Here is a 14271-nt window from a genome sequence, read left to right as displayed (position 1 = left end):
TTATCTCTCAGGAGCTGCCAAACCTATACCAAGTTGATCCAACTAGACCGCTAGGAGAATGCTGTTGTTTTGTTTTGTTTTGTTTTTTTAAATAAGAACAGTTTCCAAACAAGTTATCTCAGAAGCACTCATTTACTTTGGCAGTTATCAAGCTGATATCTTCATAAGTCTTCTTCTGTGCTCTTTATTTTTATTTTTTTTAAAAGATTTTATTTATTTATTTGACAGAGATCACAAGTAGGCAGAGAGGCAGGCAGAGAAAGAGTGGGGGTGGGGTGGGGTGGGGAAGCAGGCTCCCTGCTGAGCAGAGAGCCCCATGTGGGGCTCGATCCCAGGACCCTAGGTTCACTACCTGAGCCTAAGGCAGAGGCTTTAACCACTGAGCCACCCAGGCGCCCCTTCTGTGCTCTTTAAAATGACACCAAGGAAGACTACTAAGGAGGATCATATGCAACTCTCATTTATAGATCATCTTGAATGCGTTCATCCCTCCGTTTATTTATGCAGTAAACATTTACTGAGGTTTCCAGTAAGCCCAGTGCTGGGGGCAGGGAGGCAAGGATCAAAAAGTACCTGACAAAGAGCTCAGCTTACTTGAAAGTAATAAGACCAAATCTTTTTTAAAACACTGTTTTCCTGTTCTTTGCTTTCTGTGGGTTGTTTATTTCATGTACATTAGCTCTCCAAGTCAGGGACAAGCCTAGCTCCACAATCAACATTAACAAAATAAAAAGATCTAAACTACCAGCGTAGTGTCTGTTGCCACATGTTCAGAACACCATTTCATAATCTGAAAATTTTAATTAAATATTGTGCCAATATGTTCATTATGATTGTAAGAAATGCTTGAGGAAAATTTTTCATTCCATCCACTGCCGAAATTGATTTTCTAAATTCAGACTGTTCCTAATAGCAGATATTTTGTGCTACTCTACTCTTGTTTTCTGTCATTTCTATGATTAAAAAAAAAAAAAAAAATCATTGAACACCAGGCCTTTACACCAGTACTAGAGAACAACTATTTACTGCAGAATGGTAGGCAAAACATGAGTGAGGATCAGAAAAACCACATTCCATTCACCTCTTCTTTGGAGTCACCTTAAACACATCATTTAACTTCTTTTGACCTCAGTTTCCATAGGGGTTAAATGATGTAGTGGGATTAGATCATCGTGTTGTTCCATAGTTCTAAAATTCTCTCATTTCCCTGCTCTATTCTCAGTGTGATGCATTAGTAGATAAGTTTCCCAGCGAAGAGCAGCACATTAATATTATTTTTAAATCATGCATGGCTTCTCTATTTCTGTTGCCTCGGGAATTATACATCTTAGCCCACATCCCGTATCAAACCACAATTTTATATATAATTAAACAATATAATATCATTTTATATTAATAATGTCATATCATTGTACTCAGGATCAGAATATAGGGCTGGTTTTATTATTTCTAGCTTTTAAGAACACAGCTTGCATTGCACACACTTGAGATAATTGAATGAAAATTAGATGGAGAATATGCTGTTTTTAATTTGCTGTTTAAAAGTATCCTCCAGATATCTAGGAGTGAGTGTTACAAAGCTGATCTAAAAGCACTGTGATCTTCTTGCCCCGTTCTGAGAAACTGCTTTCAAACTCTAAAGAAAGATTCATTGTATACAAAATCTGAATGCTGAACTTCCTATCGTTTTAGTATCAACAATGGCAGTAATTAATGAACACACCTGACAGTTACCTGCCCACCGCCATAGAGAGGTAACCTGATTTGCTTATGTCTTTCATGAAAATACCTGAACTGAAATTCATGAAGCACAACCAGTTTAACCCACCCTCTTCTGAATTTGGTGAGATTTCAAATGCTGTTGTCTTGCTTGCGAAAAGATGTTGAAGGAACATAAACACTCTTTACCACTCTTACAGTTATCCTGCAAACCAGCTCACACCTCCAACTATCATTTCTATTACACAGACACATATTCCCCTCTACTCACCACAATGAGTTAAAGGTAGACAAGAGCTCTCGGTGGCAGCCTTTGAGTCATTACTCTGCTTTACCATTCCCTTCATCTTAGGTGTCATGGCTCAGTACTTTACAGACAGCCATTCACTCTGTTAGCTTTACTGCAAGCACGGGAGAGCGGTGCCTTGCACTTGCTGCAAAATTCAGCTTTTAGGCTTCTGGTCATTCTTCCCACAAAAACAACAAGACCAGTTTCCGAGCTATTCTTAACTCTCCTTCCGAAACATTTCAAAAGAGAAAGACAAGATTTCACGATTCCCATGCAAACTCCCAGCCTGCCCGCCTGCCTGCTGCTGCCAATACTTCTTCCTCTCGCTGGTGATGACATTCAGCGAGCTCCCCAGCCCCGACGCTTCGTTATGTAAGGCTGTCTAGGTCAAGTGTAGGAGACACACTGCTGGCCTGTGAAAACTCATGGAACTCTTCCTTCAGATTAACACTTCAGGGACTATGGAAGCTGGAGGAAGCTGAGCTTTTACTACATCTTTTGGGGGTAAATATTTTTGCATGATTCAGTGGTTTGTATGCTCTAGGCTTGGCAGATGCCCGTCAGCCATGCTGAGAGGTGCCGAGAGAAATTACTAAGGGAGTCCAGTTTTGTCAGCATGCTTGAATAAGCATAGGAAGTCTGGTAGCTGTCTTAGTTTTAAGACACTCGGGGAGTAAATGAATCATAAATTAGGATTTGCTTGTCAAGCACCTTCTCTAGCCATCGAGGAATGAATGTTGCTGTGGCTGTTTAAACTCTGAATACAATCCATTTGCTGGGAGGTGTTGCTGGAAAGCACTATTAGCTCTCAGAGATTTACTGCAGTTCTTGGCTGTTCGGTTGCCCTTGTCTGATTGCAAATTTGCTTTCCTTGTAAATAAGCGTGATGTTTTCCCACGTTTGTCTTCGGTGGTGACTGTTTGTGACAATATGAGAATGAAAGCATCATAACCTGGCAGTGATGTGACTTCGACAGATAATAAATCCTGCCTATTTTGTTCCAAGGTGAATCCTGCAGTAAAAGCGCCGTTTGATTCTAGCTAGCCCTGCTGATGCCGGGCTAACTGCTCTGGTTCAGAGTGTGCTGTGTTCAGGGGACGTGGAGGCATGATCCCAGATTGGACATAAACAGTTATTCAGTCTGTGAGTAAAATTAGAAACAGCATAGCACTGATTCTGTTTTAGACGCTCACCCCATGTCCTGGTCCGGGAACTCATTAGGCTAGCAGGCTCTTATGAACACTGCAGAAAAGGCTGGAGAAGTAGCAGGGTAAGACTGCAGCAGCGGTGTGATACTGGCAAGGAATTTTAATAAGACTTAACCAGAGATCCCGACACAACAGATGGCACCTAATTTAAAAGATGGGTGGGTATTTAAAAAGTTCAAGACAGGAGCAGCACATTTGAGAGGGTTCGGCTTCCTAGGTGCCCTTGGCAGGAGAAGTTCAGTGCTTCGGACAGGATGTCATGAGTTAGGAAAATAAAGGCTGTGTGAAGTGTCTTGTGATGTTAAAGAGGTAAATGGGAGGCTGAATATTCAGTGTCCATAAATGAAGACCGGCATGGGGCAATCAATGATAGCACACTCACTCACTAGGCAAACAGGTAGTTTTTAAGAATCTGCAATTTCTTACATTATTTTTTATTAAATTAAAGGAACGCAAATGAATGTGGCCGAAATAAATTTCCTTCTGGGTACCCTTCACTCTGTTAATAATGGTTAACAGTAGTACATTGATTATTTATGTCGGGAATATATTGCTTATCATTTTATGTTATTTTTAATTGATTAAACATGTATGTGTTTTCCCAAATAACTTGAAGAGACAGTTATGGTCCCTCAGGGCCCAATTTTTATATTACTAATGTCAATAGGCATTTTCCCCATAGACCTAGCTTGGCATAAGAGCCCCAATCAGACCAGGCTTTACTCAGTTTGGCATCCAGAATAATCCTCACACACAGAATGTGAAAAACAATGCATACATACTTAGTCATACTTACAATCTTTAGTTCATACAGTTTTACGATAACACTGTCAGTGCTCAAATGTCTATAAATGATTTTTGTTTCAAAATCTGTTTTTAATAGGGATTCTTTTCTCTGTTAATGGAACTTAAATGGTTATATTCACTTGTTCATTTCTAGAGTAAAAGATATGAGTTAAATGAGGCTAACGTTAGTTTTGGTTCTGTCGTCTCTAGATGATTTTCTTCTCAGTGTGAAGTAGCATTAGTAATTAATCTACGCCAAAGGGAGATTACATTTTTTGGTGAGATTATATTATTAAATGCTTATGATATTGAGCCAACATTGATTGAGTAGCTACCAAATGCTAGGCCAGTGGTTCTCAAAGTGTGGTCTCCTGAGTACCAGGAGCAGCACCTGGAAGCTTGTTAGGAATGCAGATTCTCAGGGACTGAGGATCTTTTAACTTGTCTTTTAACAAGCCCAGCAGGTGGCCGTGAAGCATGCTAAAGTCTGAGAACCACTAGCCTGGGTAGAACTTGGGTTAAATATCATGAAAATAGTTTTCACTACATACAGTCAAAATATATGTTATGTAACTGAATTCTCTATTTTTCGGGTGGCCCAGATTTCTCAATATAAGCAGTACTATGTTTTAAGGATTTATGCTAGTGTTTATTTAGTACATCTTCAGCCTAAATTTGTCCATAAGAAGCTTTGTGTTCCAGAAGTTCCATTTTTAGCTTTTAGAAGTCACGTGGTGTGGTGGGAAACGGTGAAAGACCTATCCCTTCCAGCTCTTGAGGAGGCAAGGACTTCTTGCTCACTGTATGACTTGGCACCTGTCACTGACCTTCTCTGATGTTCAGTTTCTCATTTGTGAAATGATAGGTTGGCCTATGTCAGGGTTTCTCAGCTCAGCACAATTCACGTTGGCAGTCAGATAGTCTCCATTATGGGGTCTGTTCTGTACATCATACAATGAGCAACATCCTTGCCCTCGACCCTCAAGGTGCCACTAGCAACCCTCAATTGTGACAACCCCGAATATTTCTAGACATGAACACATCTCCCCTGAGGGCAAGCCCGCCCCCCTCACCTCCTCATTCCTACCTCGCCCCTTCCCCACATCTTCGAATCTGAGACTTGCTGGCCTAGGTTAACTCCCCTTTGTAAAGTTATAGTATAGGAAATAGTACAACAAAGGCATTGTTTCTTCTTTTGGAAGCAGGCAGTTTCAAACTTCATAAAATAAATAGATATATGTCTCTTTTGTGTAAGCCGCGAATAAGCTGAGGCCTCTTTGCCCTCTTGAAGGTCTAGGTGTAATTTGTTCAAATACCAGTTCCACAGTCTGTGAAAGTCCAAAACCCTTCTTCAGCATTTCAGGGACTTAAAATCTTGTAACATCCTCTGTGTCTTGGAGTCCTGGTTCCGTGTATGCTACCTCATGACTCTTAAAAAGTGACCTAGATTCTATCTGTCATGAGTTTCTACCAGAGATTTTTCTACACCAATCATCTTTGGGGTTGATAGATTTCACTAAGATTTGAGTTCTTCCCTTCATTCTTCCTCTCTCTCCCATCTCTGCTCCTCACCCTGTTCTTGCAAAGTGTCCTGGGAGCTCCAAATTCCCCCTCTAGTGTATACAGCAGACCAGCTTTCCATGGCTTTTATATCCAGATGTAAATGCCCAGATCTGTCAAAGAGCTTAGAAGATCAAGGGTCTCCAGTTTAAACCATCTTCCCTTCATGGAAGGCTTTTGGGGTTATATTATATAATCATAAAGTCTTGGGACTGGAATGGGTATCTAATTTAAGTTCATTTACATGTCTTTCGAATTCATTATAGATCCTGGATATCAAGCTTTTGTCTGTACTGTCATTGGAAGTCATACTGAAAAGAACTCTTGGCCCTTAAGATTACACATTTGCATGTTAGCATCTGAGAATTTTAATGATATTTCCGAAGACTTGTTGCCTCAAACAATTCAGCAGTTCAGTCCATGCATGGTAGAAGTAGATAAGCCACATACCACTCTCACACACATGCACACACGCATATCTTTTTAGGACAATGTACTACAAACTCAAATTGTATCCTAAGATATTTGTGAGTTAAGGGACTTAATCTAAAACGTGGATATAAAAAATGTGTCAGACAGCTATATCTTGATTAGTCAAAAATAATGGCTTATATTTGAATGATTATATCCGTATTTCCAGGTTATTTTATGGACATGATCCTTTCTGAGAGCCATAGCAACCCTATAGATAGGTCCCATTCCTATTATCATTTTACAGATAAGAAAATGAAACTGAAGATCTTCAGATGCCAAATCTTCTTCTCTTCCCATTATTCCATAAGGCAAGACTCAATAGTGTACGTAGTTTGAACACATTGGTGAGTATAATTTCAAAGTTTTTTTTGATAAAGACTTATTTCAAGAGACTTTCTCTGCTCTAAAGTCATTCAGGGAGTATAAGGGTGGATGTGTGCTACCAATTCTTTGCTGTATTTTTTAGGATTCATATATTTTTCCTGACTTATTTGTATAAATAGGTTTAATTAATTGTTCTTTATATGTATTACCAAGTACTTACAGAATGATTTCAATGCAGCATTTATGCTACAGTAATGTATATTATGTCACTTAATGCTCTCAAAATCTCCAAGAGGATGGGATTGGTCCCACTCTTAAGAGATGCCACTGAATTCAATCTAACCAAAGCTTGGGTTTTAGCAGAGTTTCTGCACTGACCAGGCCATCTGCCCTGAGGCCATCTTTTCTCACTGCTGCACCCAGCTCCGTGGCTCCGCACTCAGCATATACTGAGCCTCAGTAAATACTTGTTGAATGGATGTTGGATAGTTATCATTGCTACCTAGTTCCTTTATATTTTGTGCTTTCTATAACATTATTCACCCCAGTCAATTAAGTAGCAACTTGCAAATGAGATCGAGAGTTGAAAATCAAAATTAAAAAATCAAATTCTCAAAGGCAGAGGGGTAGGTTCATTTAAGGCTGCCATACACTTGGAGCTCTTTGCAACTCGATCATTCATGCTACTTTCTTTATTTATCTTAAGAAAAAAATCTTTTGGTTTGATACAGAGACTTTCTCAGACTTACAAAGTGAAGTTATTTCCAACATCAAGTATAAAGTCTTGTATTAAAATACTGGTTTCCCAACACCGGAGTCACACAGTCCCTTCCAATTCTATTTGAGCTTAAAGTAAATATCCAGGAAGTCAAAACTTGAAAGATCTTCTATTCCATTTTGTTACTAGTGAAGTAAATTTGGCATACCATATTATACTAGTTTCAGGGGTGTAGCATATTGATTCGACAATTCTGTTCATTAGTAAATGCTTCCCACCGTAAGCGTAGATGCCACCTGTCACCCACCATACATATTCCATTTTAGAATAGTCAGAAAAAAAGTATTCAATAATAGAAGATAATTTAAACACATATTAAATGCAGCAAATTCCAAATGACTTGACAGTATATGTAAATTCCACTTTTTTTTTTTTTTTTGAAGCTGTGACTCAGCTCAATATTACAGTGTTCTGTTGATAGCCAAGGTGCTCAACCTACATCCTAACTCAGGACAGTTAGGGGCGGTGCAAGTTTTCAGTCCATCCCTTTCTCTATGACTGGTTAGCTTTGTGATGACAGGCAATTTATTAAACCTCTCTGAAAATCTGTTTCTTCAGCTCTCAGGGGAGAATCATCCTATCTCCTGTCCAGAATTTAGAAGAGATAATGTATATCAAGTAGTCTCTTTCACATACTGAAAGTGTTCTGAATATAATAGTTTATAATTATATTTGGCATCATCTGCTTCCAAATATATCAGGCTGTCTCAAGGAGTCCTCTCCATCTCTTTTGAGCAACTAGACATTGGTATTAGTGCAGGCTCTGGGACTCAAAGCTGCTGGATTCAATGACTGATGTTCAAAGCACTGATGAGTCAAGATCTGGTAAAGAGACAGGATGAGGCTAGCCATGAATGGACAGTTACCTACGCTTATGCTGCTCCTAAAGATACTTTTAAAAATGCAGTATCCTAAGATAACTAGCCAACCATGTGTCTACTCTTTTTTTTTTTGTCAGCTGCTGTTCTTTATTATTATTATTATTATTATTATTATTATTATTATTTTAAAGATTTTATTTATTTATTTGACCGAGAGACACAGGGAGAGAGGCAACACAAGTAGGGGGAGCAGAAGAGGGAGAAGCAGGCTTCCCACTGAGCAGGGAGCCCGATCCCAGGACCCTCGGATCATGACCTGAGCTGAAGGCAGATGCTTTACGACTGAGCCATCCAGTTGTCCCTGTCAGCCCCTGTTCTTGAAAGATTATATTATCAAGGTAAATAATCCTTTGAGAGATTTGAAAAGCCTAGGAAATGTGGAATTTTTTTTTCAGAGTAGAAAGAACAACTATTAAGAGGAAAAGTATGTATCACTAGAAAATAATTTAGAATTATGCTGATTTAATTTATCTTGAAAAACAATTTGGACCTAAAGATAAAGACAAACCCATTTCTACCAAGTTAGGGAAACATCTTTGACAACTAAGAGCCTAAATTAAGTAATGTCTCAGGTATTTTTCTAATTCCAATATTCTGTAGAAATGGATTAACTCTGGAATGTGGTCAGCTATGTAGCAACCAATTCCAAGATGATTAGATTTGCTAGACCTGTTTCTTGTATCCATTGATAATTAAGGAAAAATAAGTGACTTTTAATGTTGCTGTTTTAATCATTTATCCTAAAATACATTATTAGCTGCATAGGTCTCATAATCTGGAATTTGTTAAATAAGCTGATTTAGAAAAATTAATCCTTTTTGGTTTTTATAAATGAAATTATAGTTCTCTGATAAAGTGACATTGTTTTATTTTTTATGTCCAAGAAGTGAAACAGTGAAATAGGATGTTTAAAAGAGTTATCAATGTTCTGTTGGGATTCTCTCATTTTGGGAGGCAAAGAAAAATAGAACAGGTATCAATCTTCTATATGAAACTTCCTAAAGATAACATTGTGATAATCTAATTTGGGAGAAAGGAACATGGCAGTAACAGTAAGAGTGTTTTGGTTTCAAAAGTACAGTTTCTAGTGAAAACATCAGAGAAAACTGTGTATCAGTCAGCACAATCAGGACATCTGAAGGAAATGTTTTGGTCTTCAGATTTGCTAAATGTGTCCTCCTGGCAATGAACCATGCGCTCCCCCTGCCCCCTGCCCCCCCTCCCCGCCACAACACACACATCCATCCACCTTGTCTGAAGTGGCTTTAGGAGCAAATAAGCCAATTATGAGGACCCTAATAATATTGTCAGTAGACTTAGAGCAAATAGATGGTTCTCTTAAACTGGTGGAAACCAAAGGAGAATATTCAGTTTGGGCTTCTTGACACTATCCTTTCCTAGTCTCCTCATGAACAGAGTTCCGTCTTACCTTCTGCAGCAGTTGTGTTGGGACCTGTGTGGTCTGGCATCTGCCCACCCCTCCAGACTCTAGCCATTTCTACAGATCCAACCTTGCATCTGTCTGTACACCTTATCTCCTCTTCTTAGAACATACCTTCTCTTTTTTCTCCACATCTCTGTGCTTCTCCTAATAGACTCCTATGGGAAACTCCCAAGGGAAGTCAAGACTTGGCCTGGATATCACTTTCCAGTTAACAAAGAAAAAAGCTTGATAATTCCCGATGATGGCAAATGTGTGGGAAACGGGTCTCTTAAGCTGTTGCCAGAATGTAAAAAGATGCCATGCCTTTGGAGAGAAGCTTAGCAATATCTACCAAAGTTAAAAGGCCCATGCCCTTCCACTCAACTGAGCCATTTCCTGAGATGAGTTTTCCCACAGAAAAACTTGTGCAAATGGGGAAAATGTTTGGAAAGTGGTGTTGACACCAGCATTGTTGGAAGTAACAGCAAAGCAAAACAAATGAAACCAAAGCACTGGAAATAACCTAAGTACTTATCATTTGAAGACTGATTAAATAGATTTTTAATGTGTCCATCTATGTGCATACCAAAATACTCTTTACCTTATAACACACGTTACATAATAACAAGGGAAAAAATTGAGATACACTATGTATAATGTTTGTAACATATGTTACATAATAACAGGGAAAATTTGAAATAAGATATGTAAATCAAACAAAGTGTACATCAATTCATAGTATGATGTCATTTCTGGAAAAAATATATAAAATATATATTTCAGATGCTTGGATAAACACAAGTAATTTCAGACAAATTCAAAAGAAATTGTTAACATGATTGCCTTTCCAGAATGGCCTCGGAGGAAGAGAAACAGGAAAGTTAATTTTGATTTTTAAAATCAAGCAGGTCAAGTGACATACAAAATGTTACTTGAAGAGTAGGTTAGGAATTTTCTTGGTAGAAGAGGGGAGAGGTACCTGTCTCCAGTAGGCCTGACAAGTGTGCCTTCCAAAAGGGAGTGGGCATTCTTAGGGTACAGTGAGGAGCATTGGCTGATTCACATGGTGTGGGTACAGAGGGAAGAGGTCAGGCTTAGGAGCTGAACCTCTGTGACAGTCATTGCCAACCCTACCCTCTACAATAGGGATTCTCAAACTTTAATGCATGCAGAAATCACCTGGGAGTCTGGTTAAAATGCAGTTTCTGCTTTAGCAAAGAGGAGCCAAGCCCCAGATTCTGCGTTTCCACAAGCTCCCAAGAGATGCTCATGCAGCAAGCCCACTGCCACATTTTGAGAGGCAGGGTTTCAAAGCTAAGAGTATCAGGTGTTTGTGTCTTCCCAAATATGATGTGGTTTATATCTTCCCAAATATGAAGCAGAGTCAGAAAGCACTTGTTTTCAGAAAATGCACTGAGACAAGGAGTCCTCATCGAGTATGAGGCTTGCAACCTGAGGCTTGGCCAGAGCAGGCTTATTGTCAAATGCTCAAGATCAGCCATTCTGCTTTCTGAGGCTCTCCATGTTTAACCAATGTTGACTTCTAGAAACTCAAGCGTTGCCAGATTGAAGCAAGCATCTTCACGCCACTCCTCGCGTACTTAGTTTATTTGTTGACTTGGTGAGAATGGTTCCAAACATAGCTCCACTCTTTCTCATTCTGTGGCAGATTGAAGAATTCAAAACAAAAAGAAGGAAGAATTGCCATCTGCCGCCCTCCCACCCTTTCACATGACGTCCCCCCCCCAACACGTTTGACAGAAATCCAGTCTGTCGATCTACCGTACACCTAAAAACTCTCTTGGGCTGGCTGCATGTAGGAATACCTTTCCTCTATCACAATCCGTGTGAGCGTGTGTGATGTAACCTAGCTCTGCGAGGAGTGGGTATGTCCTCTCCCCTTTGTTTGCTTTTGAACTTGGGTCCCAGAGACTTGCCATCCTGATTTTAATAATGTGATATTGCTGAGAGTTTTATATGAAACAAGACAATATGAACTTAGGCTATGATTGGGTACTTGGAAGATAGAGTGTTGGTTTCAAAGCCACATTTAATCAGCCCCTTACCTGGAGATCTTCCTATGTGTGACTTTAGCCAAGTTACTGAACTGTTCTGAGTCTCAGTTTCCTCATCTATAAAATCCCAATAATGATAATGATACCTATTTTGTTACACTGTTGTGAAGTTTAAAAATCCTGTCATATTTAATTATTATTCCTCTTAAATCATTATTAGACTTGATATGAAAATGGTCATGTTTGAATAGCAATATGTTTCTGCATACCTATCACATACTAGAGATACATACTATGAGATACACAGTTCCCCCCAGCCCCCTTTCCCACCAGCCCTTCACATCTGATAGAACTTAGAAATCATCTACCTGATGCTTTCAAAGGAAAGGAAGTTTAAATCAGGACAGTGGAAATGAAGGGAGTCTACACAGAGTAGGTTTGGGGGATCCAAAATGGGACGATAAGGCTGAGACATGCAGCAGTGGGGAGGTCTGAAGGTGCGCATGCCGAGGACAGGCATTGGCGAAAGCTACTCCAGCAGAAGAGGGGCTGCCCCAGCAGGAAATGCAGAGTGCCAAGCCCAGGAAGGGAGCAGAGACACAAGGGTGGGTCAGGGAACAGATCTGCAGCCCCAACAGCTGCTCTCCATAGTTAGACACAATCTGAAAGCCCTTGTCTTCTGGGTTCTTTTGGGGTGAGTCCAAGGCAGTCAGGAGTAGGAACCAGAGAATCTTTCCCACCACACCCCACCTTCTAGCCTAAGTGGGGGCATTTGTCTCTGGTAAACCTCCTGCTTGGGTTTTCTAAGACTTCTGTTCTCTGTAGGATCTGGTGCCACTGTTTCCTTCTCTTATCCATTAAGACCCAGGGGTGGCACAGAGTCTCTCCATCACTAGTTCCTGAGTGCTTTGTCAACCATCTAAGCTACATAGTAAAATATTTCCCCATTAAATTATTTTTGCGGAATGGCTTCTGAGTGTAACATCTATTTCCTGCCAGGATCTCGACTAAATCAGAGCTACAGAATTTTAAAGCAATAGATGTTTCATGGAAAGGTAACTCTCTTGTGATGCCCTAGAGAGGAGACTCTGGGCTGATGAAGATGTGGATAAAGGGACTGCTGTCCTCTGGGACAGCGACTACCATGTGAAGTAGGGCAAATGAGCTCTGAGTTTCACCACTGCTGAAGTTATGAGAAGATTCACATTCTGTATTTGCTTAGTTGCAGAAAAAGTAAGGGGATGGGGGAGCAGTGTAAATATCACATCCCATATATGTTCAAGAGGTAGAGACCCAGAAGGAGCCCTTTCCTGCCTCTTCAACCTGCTATTCCCCACAGAGAGGTGGAACAGGTTACTTTGATGTAATGATAACAACCAGGATGTAAAAGACTTTCAAAGAGACTGTGTAGAACATGAAAAAGAAAGTGTATCAGGCTCTGCACTTCCTTATTTTCCAAGGGCCATGAAAAATCCTGAGACAAAGTGGTTCTTTCATTGCAGCAACCCCTAGCAAGTAGACAAGTCTGTCTCTTATCTGACTACACACGAGCAGGTACAGGAGACTGTGGGTAGCATGGGGCGTGCCGCTGCCCAGTGCCTGTCCACAGCTGAGCCCCAAGTGATCCAGGTGTGGCTCAGATAACCCATTGCTCAGCAATCCAGGGTGAATACGGGCCATCCTATAACTAGCAACTCAGTTCACAAGCTGCAAATTTTCCAAGGAAATTTAGGCAGACTAGGTTAAATGTGGTGATCGTCCGGCTCCATGTACCTTGGCCCCCCGTCACTTACCAGTCTCTTCTGAAGAGTTTGCAGCTCTGAAGTGGGTTCTGGACTGACCTTAGCCCATTATTTGGAATTCTTGCTTTTCCATGGGAAGATAGAAGGTATGTAATCATACATGATTTCGGTGAGTTTGGAATGGATTTCTGAAGGTTGAGACGGCTTAGGGATGTGGGAAAGATGTTAATCTCCCAGAAAAATACAGCAGCATCATAATTCTAATGATATATGCAGGCATTATGGATAGCTTTCCTTGGTAAAGACAATGGCTCTGGGTCTTTGAACATGACAGGAAAAAAGATGTTGGTTAAAATCCTTTAGGGAAAAAGGAACTACATGTTTGATTATGTTAAGTTATGGCAAAGTTCAGTTTTTTTTTGTAAATAAAGGGTTGTCTTCATAAATATCAGCTATTTTAGTGTAAAGAAAGTTCTCCTCATGAAATAAAAGCTAATTAAACTAATTCAATAGATAGAGAAGTGATAATGTTTTATTTAAAAACATATTTAGATAGCAAACAGGTATTGCGGTCCCAATAAGCAATCGACCATATTTTTCTTAGCACTAGCTGTAGCTGACTCTTCTTTGGGAAGGGGGGAAATTGCTGTATGAAATAGATCAGGCAAAAACCAAGAATAGTGTGTAAATTGATCTACCAGAAGGGAATGAGCACATGTAAGCACAGAATAGAACCCAACACAGTAACTTAGTTATTTTATGTTGCTCATGCCTTTCCTTTATTTATATTGTTATTTCTTTTCTTTCTTTATCCTACTGTGGCAGTAGATCTAAACATAAATATTTATGATTATTGCTTTAAATATTGTGATGTACTTTGATCTTGTTTAAGGAGTCAAACTTTATGAACCTTTTATGTATTTAAAGAAAGAGGCATAAAGTTCAGGCATGTGAAATATTAAATATTTTTTCAATATAAGAAAGTTAACAGCCATGTAAATATGGCTAGTTAGACTGAAGAAACAGAAAATTTATTTTTAGATTACATTTTAGCTTTTCAAAGACATTATAG

At 39.6% G+C, this 14271-nt stretch overlaps 1 protein-coding gene and 1 long non-coding RNA gene across 7 annotated transcripts in view; one reads left to right on the top strand and one right to left on the bottom strand.

Moving 5' to 3' along the window:
- Nucleotides 1-2345, bottom strand: part of LOC116597719 — a 130773-nt gene extending 128428 nt beyond the window's left edge. Inside the window, exon 1 of the long non-coding RNA XR_004288756.1 lies at nucleotides 1991-2345. This is a non-coding gene — a long non-coding RNA (uncharacterized LOC116597719). The remainder of the gene's footprint in view (nucleotides 1-1990) is intronic.
- Nucleotides 2346-2359: 14 nt separating this feature from the next.
- LOC116597709 (sodium channel protein type 1 subunit alpha) overlaps nucleotides 2360-14271 on the top strand; it is a 140334-nt gene continuing 128422 nt past the window's right edge. For 4 of the 6 annotated variants that reach the window (XM_032355802.1, XM_032355801.1, XM_032355804.1 and 1 more), the window contains exon 1: nucleotides 2360-2512. The gene's annotated coding sequence lies outside the window, so the exon portion shown is untranslated. Of the gene's footprint in view, nucleotides 2513-6280; nucleotides 6381-8332; nucleotides 8358-14271 lie in introns of those variants that run through there. The other 2 variants (XM_032355797.1, XM_032355800.1) reach the window with 2 other exon arrangements.

Source organism: Mustela erminea, chromosome 8, assembly GCF_009829155.1.
Source record: "Mustela erminea isolate mMusErm1 chromosome 8, mMusErm1.Pri, whole genome shotgun sequence".
Taxonomy (NCBI): domain Eukaryota; kingdom Metazoa; phylum Chordata; class Mammalia; order Carnivora; family Mustelidae; genus Mustela; species Mustela erminea.
This window is presented reverse-complemented; position numbering and strand designations above follow the sequence as displayed.